The sequence below is a fragment of the Beta vulgaris genome, chromosome 9 (genome assembly GCF_026745355.1).
Source record: "Beta vulgaris subsp. vulgaris cultivar EL10 chromosome 9, EL10.2, whole genome shotgun sequence".
In the NCBI taxonomy this organism is placed as follows: domain Eukaryota; kingdom Viridiplantae; phylum Streptophyta; class Magnoliopsida; order Caryophyllales; family Amaranthaceae; genus Beta; species Beta vulgaris.
Window position 1 is genome coordinate 21,839,581 of NC_079210.1, and position 13,653 is coordinate 21,853,233.

A 13,653-nucleotide genomic window follows, 5' to 3' on the forward strand; every position below is an offset into this window, starting at 1 on the left:
TTTTATAGCATCGAGAAGAGGTATTATACAAGACCAATGTAGTTTAGTTAAATATGTATTGTCTTGCTCTTGAAAAACCTGAATATCATATAGTAGAAATAGAAGTTAGCAATGGGCTTAAATGAATAGGATTATTAATCTATCTAGCAATTTGTATTTAAACTTAAACATCTTTCTCACCCATAATTCATTTTCTTTTGAAGTAAGCTCGCCTCCTAAAATTCTTGGGATGAATCTTAACCAAGTCTAAGAGAACTGATTACTGGAGTGACTCAGTTGAGTCGCTTAAGCAACTTATGAATCTACTTGAGTCAGACTAGTTATATTGATGATATTGCTTGTTTCATGGTCATATTCTTTGCCAGCTATAATTTTAAATGATGTATTCTAACTAGTGAACAATATAAGCAACTAATTATATGACACGATTACGTAAAAGTTTCTACAAGAAATATACTTGTGTTGTTCTGAAATCAATGAAATTTGAGTTATTAACTTGCTACACTTGCTGGATATTCAAGTATACATAAAAAGATTGGCTTACTTGGTATAAAAATGTGAATAGAATGATTAACCTTACTTAAGTTTGTTGTTCAGAACAAGTTCTTATATGAACCAATCTGAAGTTCCATTGAGCAGTACTAATAGTCGTGTTACAACTTCATCACATTGAGACTCATACTTACATATATTTAGAATTTCAATATATTTGAGCAACCAAAGTTAGAGTCTGCTCTAAGTACATACGGTTTTGCTGTAGACAGTAAGTTTACTTCATGAATTTCATGTTTGGATTATATTCTATACGGGTGATTAATTAGTGCAAGTTGTCAAGCGTGTTTATTTATTTATTTGGTATATTAATATAGTATACTATTTCAGGTGCATGAGTTTGGATACTATAACCAAACTTCAGCGGATAAACCAGTTCATTGAAACTCTAAACGAAGCTAGCCCAGAGAAATTACTTTACATCTTTCAAGATAGACCACTTGAAGACTCAAGATGGGTGATGAAAGAACCTTAGCTTTAGGAGCTCCGAAGCTAGATGATGAACCTCTTTGCATTGTTTTTCCAACCTTGGAGAAACCTTTGAAGCTGAACTCAGGTTTTCTTAATCTCCTTCCCAAATTTTATGGGAACGCAGGTGAGGATCCTCATAGACATTTAAAAGAATTTATAGTTGTTTGTTCAACCATGAAACCTGAAGGAATTGAACAAAATCAAGTAAGATTGCATGCTTTCCCATTTTCCTACATGATTTAGCTAAAGATTGGTTGTATATATATTCTGGTTCCATTACGACTTGGGACGCCTTACAAAAAGCTTTTCTGGAAAAATTCTTTCCCGCAAGTCGTATTGGATCCATAAGAAAGGAAATATGTGGAATTAGACAACATAATTCAGAAACACTTTAGAATATTGGGAACGTTTTAAAAATTATGTGCTTCATGTCCACAACTCAAATAACTGATCAACTGTTATATTAATATTTTTATGAAGGATTGTTGCCTAAGATAGGGGTATGATTGATGCTGCTAGTGGTGGCGATTAGTAGACAAGACACCAACTCAGGCTAGGAATTTAATTGCTAACATGGCCCAAAACACTCAACAACATAGCACTAGAAGTGATGTTAAAAGAGTAAATGAAATTTACTTAAGTGGTTTTAAATCTCAATTGCAAGAAAATGCTCAACAAATTGTTTTTTTTGACCACTTTAGTGTCTAAAATTGTTGTTAATAATGAGATTAAAGCTAGAGTATGTGGTATATGTTCTGAGTTTTCTCATGCAACTAATGCTTGTCCTACTTTAAAAACTGAAGATGTAAATGCTATAGGAGGCTTTTCAATCAAAGAAAATATGATCCTTCATTCACAACTTATAATGAAGGTTGGAAAGATCACCCAAATCTTAGGTATGGAACTAGACCACATTTTAAAATATCAACCTAGGCAATTTGGTGTACAAAACCCTCCACCCCAATCTTCTGGCCCATCATTAGAAGATTAGTGAAGCAATTAACTACTCAAATAGGTCAAGTTACAACATGGATCGAGTATCAAAAGAAAATGATAATCACCTTCACACATAGATACTCAAATAGGACAAATTTGTACTTCTCTAAGTAATCTAGAAATTAAACTTTCAGGTAAACTACCATCTTAAGCACTTCCTAACCCAAAAGAAAATGCCAAAGTTGTGACCCTTAGGAGTGGGAAAGAGTTGCGTGAACCTAAGGTAAAGAATCGCGAGACTGAAAAAGAGATAGAGGTTAACCCGAAGATGAACTTAATATAGGGGGAAATGAAGAGACAGAGAGTAGAAAAGATCATGAAGGAAAGAAAAAGCTTAATTATGAAATTGATGTTTCTCGTTTTAATGATGTTCCCCCTTTCCCTTCCAGATTTGCTAAACCTAAGAAATATGCTCTTGACAATGAAATTCTTGAGACTTTTAGGAAAGCTGAAGTCAATATTCCTTTACTTGATGCTATTAAACATGTTCCCCGTTATGCAAAGTTTTTTAAGGAACTTTGTACCAACAAAAGAAAATTTTGCCCTTCTGAAAAGGTAAGTATGGGGGATAATATTTCAGCTGTAATTAAAAAGAAGATTCCACCTAAATGTAAAGATCATGGCATGTTTTCTATTCCCTGCAAAATTGGTAATTCGAAATTTAATAAATGCATGCTAGATTTAGGAGCTTCAATTAATGTGATGCCCAAATCTGTCTATGATACTTTAATGTGGGATATTTGTCTAAAATTGATGTGGTTATTTAGTGAGCTGATAGGTCAAATGCATTTCCCATTGGAGTGTTAGAAGATGTACTGGTTCAATAAATGAATTAGTTTTTCCGGCATTTTTATGTTCTTGATATGGGTGATAGAACGATAATGTTCCTTTATTGTTGGGAAACCTTTCTTGAAAACTTCTAAGACTAAAATTGATGTTCATCAGGGTAATTTGACGATGGAATTTGATGGTGAAATAATTAAGTTCAATATATTCGATGCTATGAGATACCCAAATGATCAATAATGTTAGTTCTATTATTCCTTTGATGCTTTTGACTGGATGGCTCAAGAAATTTTTGATCGTGGTGTGAAAAATTGTTTGAGATGATATTTTACTGATAGCAAGGACACTGAAATGCTTGTTTCTTTAGTAGATATGTTTGAGGTAGCAAGTCTTGATTCGCAAAATGATAAAAAAGATAATTTTGATCTTTCTTTGCCAGTGTCCGTACCTAAACTAATCCCTTCTATTGTTAAAGCACCTCAATTAGAGTTGAAACACTACCCTCACATCTAAAATATGTTTATTTAGGTGAAAATGAAACTCTACCTGTGATTATCTCCAATGCTCTAAATCAATCTCAAGAAGATAAATTGGTAAATGTGCTAAAAGACCACAAGGAGGCTATAGGATGGACCTTAGCTGAATAGAATTTTTCTTGAAAAAGATGCTAAGCCCACTAGAGAAACTCAATGTAGCTTAAACCTCTCCATGATGGAGGTTGTTAAAAAGGAAATCCTTAAGTGGTTAGATGCCGACGTGATTTATCCTATTTCGATTTCATGGGTAGTCCTTTATGTGTCCCTAAAAAGAGTGAATAATGTTGTTGAGAATACTAAAGGAGAGCTTGTTCCAACTAAAGTGTCAAATGGATGGAGGGTATGCATTTACTATAAGAAGCTTCATCAAGCTACTAGAAAAGATCATTTTCCTTTGCCCTTTATTGTCAATGCTAGAAAAACTTGCTGGTCAATCTTCAGCTTTCTTGATGGCTATTCTGGTTATACTAAAGTACCCATCGCCCTGAAAGATCACGATAAAACCACATTTACCTGCCCTTTTGGTACATTTTTCTTAAGGAGGATGCCTTTCGGATTATGCAATGCCCCTGGAACTTTTCAGCGTTGTATGATGAGTATTTTCTCTTATTTGATTGAACAAGATATGGAAGTGTTTATGGACAATTTTACTTGATAGATGCCTCGAGGGTTTATTTCGTGTTTTGAAAAGATGTGAGTTTCAGTGTTGAAACTCACCTTGTGCTGAATTTTGAAAAATGTCATTTTATGGTAGAATAAGGTGTACTACTTGGACAATTGGTAAGTGCTAAAGAAGTTGATAAAGCCAAAATAGATGTCATTAGTTCATTGCCATATCCTATATGTGTTAGTGAAGTTAGATCATTTTTAGGGCATGTTGGCTTCTATAGACGTTTTATTAAGAATTTCTCAAAAATTGCATGTCCCTTGTGTGTTTTGCTTGCTAAAGATGCCTTTTTTGATTTTAATGAGGAATGTAAAAAGGCTTTTGATGAGTTGAAAGAAAGATTGGCTAGTGCACCCATGATTCGACCACCTGATTGGACCTTACCCTTTGAAATTATGTGTGACGCTAGTGATAAGACTATCGATGTCGTTTTAGGTTAAAAGAAAGATAAAGAATCCTATGTGATCCATTATGCTTCTAAATCACTTGATTCTACTCAATGCAATTATACTGTAACTGAAAAAGAGATGTATGCTATGATTTTTGCTTTGGAAAAGTTTAGATCTTATTTACTAGTTATTGTTTATACTGACCATTCTACAATAAAATATCTCTTGAAAAAGAAAGAATCCAAACCTCGCTTGCTTAGGTGGATGCTTTTGTTACAAGAATTTTACTTAGAAATTAGAGATAAGAAGGGTGTTGAAAATCAAGTTGCTGACCACCTTAGTTGAATTGTTTCTAGAGATGATTGACCTTTAATGAGTGAATTCTTTCCTGGTGAACAACTTCTTCCAGTGTATCATGTCGAAACTCCTTGGTATGCTGATATGCTTTTAGTGTTTAACGAACCAACGTAGACTAATTCTTATAATGCATAAACATATTGTGTGGTTATTTATTTTCATAAACCTAGATCTACGAATCGTGTTAACTAGAAGCCAACATGGGGAGAATTTGATTATTAATCATATTCATACCCTCACCCCCGAACTCATTTGGGTTCATTGACCAATTATGAAGTCATGATGGGAAAATCTACATTGGATAAGTCTCTATAGTTTCCAAAAATCCAATTAGGTTTATGAGCCTTCTTAAAGAACTTGTTGGTGACTTCTTTAGTTCATAACTTTCTAAAACAAAAACCTTTACAATAAGATAGTCAAATACACCCTCAATCCACACAGGAAATAAAAACTACAATTACCAGTACATATATTCTGCAATGAGGGTCTGAATAATATTTTATTTTATCATTTTTCCCTTTAAGTTTTATTTATTATTAACACCCTCATTAAACGTTTGAGTTTAAGAAAATAAGCTTTGTGTGGGTTTTGAAAAAAAATATAAATATAGGAATACTAAAAACGAAATATTTGAAAACGTTTTATATAACATTGAACATGATCCATATAAATTTTTAAATAGGTGAGCGGGTGAGGGTTTCAAATAGGCGGGGTAGATTTTTTTGGTGAGTTGTTTTCATGAAAGGGATAGGGATAATTTTCGGGGCTAGACAATAGACTTGGTTTTCAGCGACGAGGTTCAAGACTAGGGCGCCTTCGCTTGTAGGGAAAAGGAAGGGGTGGTGAAAGGGATAGCTGGTTTATGGGGTGGTGCAAAGGAAAAGGTTAGTTTTAGGGGGTAGGGAAGGGGAGGGGTGGTTTTGAGGGTGGTTCGACGATGAGAATTGGTTTTCAGCTGTAAGGTTCGGAGAAAAGGTGTGGTTTCCGGGAGTGAGAAAAGGGAGTAGATGGTTTTGACTTTTGAGGGTGGGGAAGGGGAAGCGGTGGTTCTAGGGTGGTTCAATGGCGTGGGTTAGTTTTAAGGGATGAGGAAGGGGATGGGTTAGTTTCCGGGGTGGGGAGATGGTAAGGATTGGTTTCCAGCAGTGGGGTTCGGAGCTATGGGTAATTTTCCACGGTGCGGAAGGAAAGGGGGCTAGTTTTCAAAGGTGTGGAATAAGATGGGGTGTTGTTTAGGGGTGGGACGGGGAATGAGGTTGTTTTCGGATGGTGGGTACTAAGGCAACGGTTGGGGATGGGGCCCCTGGTTGGGCTGGTAGGTAGGTGGGGTCTCGAACGGGTGCATGGGAAGTGGGTGGGGATTTGATTAATTAGTGCTAATTAGGGTTTAACTAGAGTAAATTAAAATTTAATTAGCATTAAATAAAAGTTATTCAACTATAATAATGGAAAGTTTGAGCGTTTCGCCGTAATTGTACAAACTTTCAATTATTATGTAATGTATCAAACTTTTTTTAAAATTTCCCCTAGTAGGTCGATATTAGTTGTTAACTTGTTGAAAGAGGTAACCAACCTAACTTGATGCTCACTATAACACTCGTTGCTATTTTAATGGTTGGTGTTTTTATTTTATTATTTAAATTTGAAAAATAGAGGGAAAAAAACATTGTTTCTTTCTTTTGGTTTTTTCTCCTTCTCCCCTTCACTCTCTTTTTCCTTACCCTAACCCACTCTATCATGGCCTTGTCCAGCCTCCCACACCCATTTCCCTCTCTTCCTCCTCTTTATAGGGGGGTCAACGTCGTTGATTAGTCGGCACAATAGCAATCTTCGCCGTTGGTTCGTCATCATCGGTGCTGAAAAGCTCCGTATAATTGATCTCTAATCACTTATTCTTATCGACGCTTTCTCTTTATCCGCCATTGTTGTCGCAGCTTTGAAGGTTGGAATTTTTCAGCAATTGGAAGTGATGAAGAGAGAGTGTGTAAGGAGGAGAAAGTGAAGAAAAAAGGTTGAAAGTTGAATGGTAGAATTTTGATTTAAACTTTGTTAGATTACATAATAATCAGAAGTTTTTATTATTGCGAGCGAAAGGCCAAAAGTTTGTACTTCATGACTAATAGAGTCAACGGAAATTTGACAAAAGGATCAAGTCATATATTTTTGTAAAACCTCAGGGGTACCTTATGCATTTTCGAGACTGCAAGGACATCATGTGTATTTCAAAAAATTTGGGGGCACCTGGTGAATGTTCTATTAATCTTAGTCGGTTTTGTTAAATACAAAAGGACGACTAACATTATGGTATGTTCATTAAACTATCAAATTAATTATGGGATCCTAAACCATTTTTCAAAATTTTCTTATTAGAATAAGAAAAATGATTTTGGTCTCATAATGAGAAAATAATAAACATATTAAAGATGATGGAAAATAAATAAAAATATGCAGACATACAAAAATATATATAACAAACAAAGAATTAAAAAGATATTGAAAATATACAAAAATGAGTTTTGAGGATATATACACATGAAATACACATAAGTAACTTAAAATAAATAAAGATCTATGGAAGAAATCAAAGGATCCCCAGAAATATACCTATGGTGCTTTAGTGTTAAGGAGTAACGACTTTCTTAAGGAGTAATCTTTGAAGCTTATGAAGAGATTCAAGGAAGTAATGTGTTTTGAAGTGTTTTTGGGTGCAAGAGAATATAGTGCTTGGAGATACTAAGGGAAACCGAAAAAATAGAGTAAAATAAATCCCATTTATAGAGTATTGGAGAAATATGGGTTCTCAAAGATCTGTTATGGGCAAAAATGAGATCCGTATGACGCGCGCGACACACGTACCTATGTGTCAGCGCAGCCTCGCTAGTGCCACTTCTTTTTGGTAATCTGTCGACAATAGCTCATGATGCACGTGGAATCTTTTTGTTTTGCATTCGTAACCAACTAGGTTTTTGCTGATTTTATTTAAATCCAAAATAAATGATTCTCTTACTTTAAATCAAATATTATGATTGATGCGAAAATAGACAAAGACCAATTGAAATTATTTAAGAAAGATGGAGCAGGTCACACACAAACTTAGTACCGGTAGCAATATTGATAAAAATAATAAAAGAGAAAATACATCATTTAGTAAATCACAATAATATAAAGTCTAGTTGAGTTCTTAAAAGGGACGATGAAATTTCTTTTAGTCTCTAACAAGTAGGAAAAATTGAATTACTAATTTTACTTCATGAGTTACATACTATCACACAAACAAATAAAAGTGTAGCTTTGCTATCACCATCTCTTTTCACTCCATTAAATATACATTTCCTACACCTAACATGTGTGAACTCAACTTATTATGTCTGGTTGAACTTGATCAACCTTCATTTTACATTATTATTATACCTTATTGGACCTGATCAGTGTTGCTTATAGTTTATCAGCTTTAAAACTTACTTTTTTAAGATGATGATAATACACCATAAGACACTTATTTCATGCATGCTTCATTAGATGTAATCGAAATCATGATACTATATAGTTGCAAGACGTACGCATAGACTAGGTTGAAATTATATATCATTAGATTAGGTTATGTTGTTTAAAGGTAAAATAATTTTTTAAAAAGGAAAACCTTTTCTCTCGCATGATCTACCTTTTCACATGCTATTATATTATAGATGATGTATGTCCTTATATACATCTTTTTTGAGAAAATCATTTTACTCCATTCAACCTAAAGATATGTAGCTTTCAACTTCTTAAATTGTGATTCCTTTAACAGCGCATATGTATCATAGATAAATCATTTTTTATTCTTGATACATACAAATAAGTTTAATATTCAAATAAGTTATTTTTAAAATTTAGTGTTGAATTAAATTCAAATTTACTTTAATACCGTGAAATTTATAGTGCTAGAGCTTAGGTAAAGATTTTCTTATCATGTTAAGTAATATTTTATAGGAAAAATTGTCAAGAATAAGTCAACCTTTGCGTTGACCGCTTTTAACAAGTCAACCTTCATTTACTCCAGTAGCAAGTAAACCTTGTACATGAATTAGCTTTTAACAAGTTTTTTTACTTATGACCTGAACAACCCCTACAATTTTGTTCAGTTTTAACAGGTGTGTATTATAGAACTCATTAAATTGTTCTCTAGAACATATTTGCACTGCTTGAATTTGATAAAAGTTCCGTGAGAAACTTAAAACTGAACAAAATTGTAGGGGTTGTTCAGGTCATAAGTAAAAAAACTCGTTAAAAGCTAATTCATGTACAAGCTTTACTTGCTACTGGAATAAATGAAGGTTGACTTATTAAAAGCAGTCAACGCAAAGGTTGACTTATTGTTGACAATTTTTCCTATTTTATATTTATAAATATTATTTTTCCATGTATAAGTCTATCTAGGTTAAGACTACAATGCATTATATATGTATATTAGTTAGGAGAAAACCTTAAACAACGACAACAATCCAATAATGTTAAGGAAAATTAAATTTTAATAATCCAACCTTTAACCAGTCTTCTTAAAACAGTCCAACTATTTCATTTCTTTTCAATAAGTCAAACTTGTCCCATCTCCTTTTATTGAACCTCATTAAATTATGACTTGAAACAGGTTACCATTCCTTCTTAGTAGGTAAATAACAGTCGTATTTTATTTCTCTTTTAGTTCTTTTTACTTTATATTTTCTTCCAAAACGGTCTTATTTCATCATTCCCCATTGTTCTGTCTTCTTCTCACCTTTTCTTCAAAAAAAAAAAAATTGCACCATGAAAGGGGGAAATCAGTTAGGTGCGTTCTTCAACAAACTCAAGGAGTGAGAGGGTGGAGTGAAAATGTGGGGTTACTGTAGTTGTGCGAATTACGAAGAAAAGGTCAAATTGTCGGAGGCAGTTCCTTCGATGCCCTAAGTGGCCTGAGCAATGTTGTGATTTTTTCAGGTGGGTGACTGAGTCGGGTATGGATGAAAAGAATGATATTGGGGACCTCTAATTTCAAATTTTGGATAGGGATACGAACATTGCTAACTTGGAGTACCACAAGATGTTACTTGATAAAAAAAATAAAAATAAAAAAATTGCAGATGAAGAAGGAAAGCCTGGAAGAAGATGTGCAAGAGATGAAAAATGAACTTAGTGAATTGTGTTTGGAGGTGCTAATGGTGCTCTAGGAATGAGAAGAACTTCTCTGTGGCTTTGGTGTATTCTTGGGTTTTATTTTTCATTTTGATGTGTTATTTGAAGTAGTTATGTATCAATAGGCTAGAAGTGATACAAAATAATGGTTGGGTTAGAATACAAATGAAGGGTTTGGGTAAAAGTGATGCATCCACTTTTTGTAAGTGTGTTAATGAAGTGGAAGGTGTTAAGTATTGTGCTAATGGAAAAAAATTGTCCCAAAAAGACATTCATTGTTCAACCCCAAATTGGGTATCAAATAGAACCATCACAATTCATTGTATCATTAAAAAACAACGACATTTTACTTGTCATTACAAAAACAGCAATATTAATTGAACTTGGCAAAAAATGATCTGAACAACGAATGTAAGTTGTCATTAAAAAATCAACAACATTATAAGACTAATTTAGCTTAGCAAAAAATGATATGAACGCATGATTTTACTTCTCCATATTTGTGATGCTTCCTTGAGGTCCTTTTATGCTACTATATAGCTTGTCAACTGTGGAAGCATGATTGCATATAGGTAGAGGTTGAGATAGCTTCAAAAACACATAATACAACAGTTAGTTTAAGTGCACTGCAAATAATACATAATACACAAATTGACACGAACACAAAGTGAAAATAAGTGTGACTCACATTGTTGATTGATGCAGTCCTAGGATGAGGAACACCTCCCCTGCCTCCATCACCTCCCTGCCTTCCTCCTCTGGCTCTCTTCCTCCATTACTTGCCCTACCTGCATCTTGAGGATTTCCTCCAATTTTCCCTCTTCCTCTTCCTCTTCCTCTCCCACCCCCTCTAGAACATCTGCCAACTCGAATCATTCTCCCACCTCTTCCTAATCTTGATGGATGTGCTATAGAATGCAAAATGTGGATGTGCAGGTGCATATGATGTTGAAGCAATGCTTGGTCCATCAATCCTTAGTCTTCTGGTAGACTTTTTTGGTGGAGGCCCAACAACTGAAGCAGTGTCTCTATTGGGGCATCTTCATTTGTTATGGTCCTTGGTATGGCGGAGACTGCATGTCATATCTATACCATGCCTAATAAGCTTACCAAGATTTTTAGGGTCATCAAATGGGTCCTTTCTCTTGTTCAACCTGGGCTTGCCAAGTCCAATTTTAATTAGAGATTGGCTGATATTGCTTTTTATCCTAGGCTAGTGTTTATAACCTTCCACAGGAGGTATAGAACCATCATATGCCCTTAAATAGACCTCCCTCTTGTAACAGTCATGTAGGAAGTACTCAGCTTCTTTGTGAACAAAGTAGATGCAAGCTATGGCATGCCTGCAAGGGATGCCTAACATATTCCATTTTTTGTATGTGCAAGTCTTGGATTCCAAATCCACATTCAACTTATCAATATAGTATTGCACATTCAACAAAGTATCTGTTGATGGCAACACATCACAATCATTAGCCTTCATTTTCTCCAAATCTAACTTGGCTTGGATCCTAGGGCAAAGCACTGACTGAGACTAATCTTTGCATTAATATATCCTCTAACATATATATGAGATGCTTTAATTTGTCCTAGCATTTATGATGTAACCATTAAAAGTCTCAGCCATATTACTAGTTATCGCATCTGTCTTCACACGCATCTAAGAAAGCCCTACAGAAGTAGTTAGGTTTGTATGCCTTGAATACAGTAGCTGCATCTGGGTTTAACTCAACCAGTTCCTCAAGTGCATCATTATAGGCAACAACTTTATAAGCCTTAGCTATTTTCCAAAATAATAGTTTCATCTCATCCCTTCTAAAGGACTTGTGGCACATAACAAAGATCTGCCTTGCATATGTCTATGATATGCATCTGAATGTACACATGCAACTGCATTCAAGATGGGCTTCCAAAAACAAAAACCAACACTAATTATACACTAAACAAATAGAGACGTAAACCAAATAGATGACTAAACATGTTATGACACTATACCAACACTAATTAATTATACCATCACTAATTACAACAACATACAACATCAATACCAGCACAAACCAACGCTAATTACAACAACATATATATGCAATGAAGTTAGTGAATTACTAATTACTGAAGCAACACTATTAAACACTAAAATAGCAACATATTATTTTGAAACATCAGCAAAACATCACTAATCTAGCAGCACTAAACCATCACTCATCTAGCAACAAAACATGTACTGAACACCTAAAGAACTAGCACTAAAATAGAAACTTAGTGAATTGCTAGCAACACTAAACCATACTAGCAGCACCAGTAACGAAAAAAAGCACTAAAGAAGCACATATCAAGCACTAATCTAACATAATAATAAATGTTAATTTGCAAAATACCTGATGCTCATCTGAGATTATTGTCAAACCAGTTCCACTCCCAAGCTGAAGGCATTATTGAAGGTTGGTGAAAAACCACTCCTAATTGTTGTTATTCTCCCCTTCAGCTACTGGCCAAGCGATGGGATACATTTGGTCAGTATTATGTCTTCCAACAGTAGATAGTAATTGACCTCCCAAGAAAGTTTTCAAGAAACATGCTTCTACACATATTACTCTCCTACAACCTTCTAACCAACCCCTCTGAAGACCCTCGTAGCAGGTTAATAACATTTGGAAGACTGTAGGCGATATTGTGAGTTTATCAATGACTAACTCCAACTTAGTCCTAGGGTGTGCTGCTTCAATAGCTTTAATGTAGGGTAGGAGCTTCTTGTAGTGGCCTTGCACTCAACCATGCAACATCCTGTTTGCATAGAATTTCACTTTATACGTCAGATCTCTTGTGATCATTTGCTTATAAGCTCTCCAAATCATCTATGTGCGTCGCATGAAGCCCATGGTGCTACGCACATAACAAAGTAATCTGCGTCGCATGAAGCCAATGGTGCGACGCAGATTACAAGCCCAACCCAACCCGTGTTTTATATCCCCTCTATGTCAAACCTAATTTCTTATACTAACTGTCAGCCGCTGCTATTCTCCTCTCTCTCTCTCCAAGTTTTCGGTTTCCTCTCTCTCTCTCTTCAAGGTTTTTGTCTCCTCTCTTTCCAAGGTTTCCTCTCTCTCTCTCCAACTCTTCTCTCTCTCTTTTTCGTTTTGATTTCTCCGATTCATTCTCAGAGCACGATGTTCATGATCAGGAATTTTTAGTTCTCGATTCAGAGCACGATGTTCATTCTCTATGATTCATTCTCATAGCACGATTCATTCTCAGAGCACGATTCATTCTCTGCGATTCATTCTCAGAGCACGGTGTTCATTCTCAGAGCACGATGTTCATGCTCAGATTTCTCGATTCGCAGATATTTTTAGGTCTCATTTTATTCAGAATTTCTTTGTTTTGCCATATTTATTTTTATTTTTGGCTATTTGAAGAACGAGATTTGAAGAAAGAGATTGAAGAATAAGATTTGAAGAAAGAGATTGAAGAACGAGATTTGATTGAAGAAGAACGAGGTTTTTGGCGATTTGTATTTTTTAAAAAATATATTTAGTGAAATTTCTCTATGTTAGATCTGTTTTTTTTTTTTTTGTAGGTTTAGTTTTTTAATTTCGTGTTTTGTTGTATGTTAGATCTGATTTTTTAATTTTTGATATTTGTTTAGATTTTTTCGTTTAATTTTTGGCGATTAGAAGAACTTAATTTCGTTTAGATTTTTTCGTTTAATTTTTGGCGATTATCATCATTTGTTGTATGTTAGATCTGG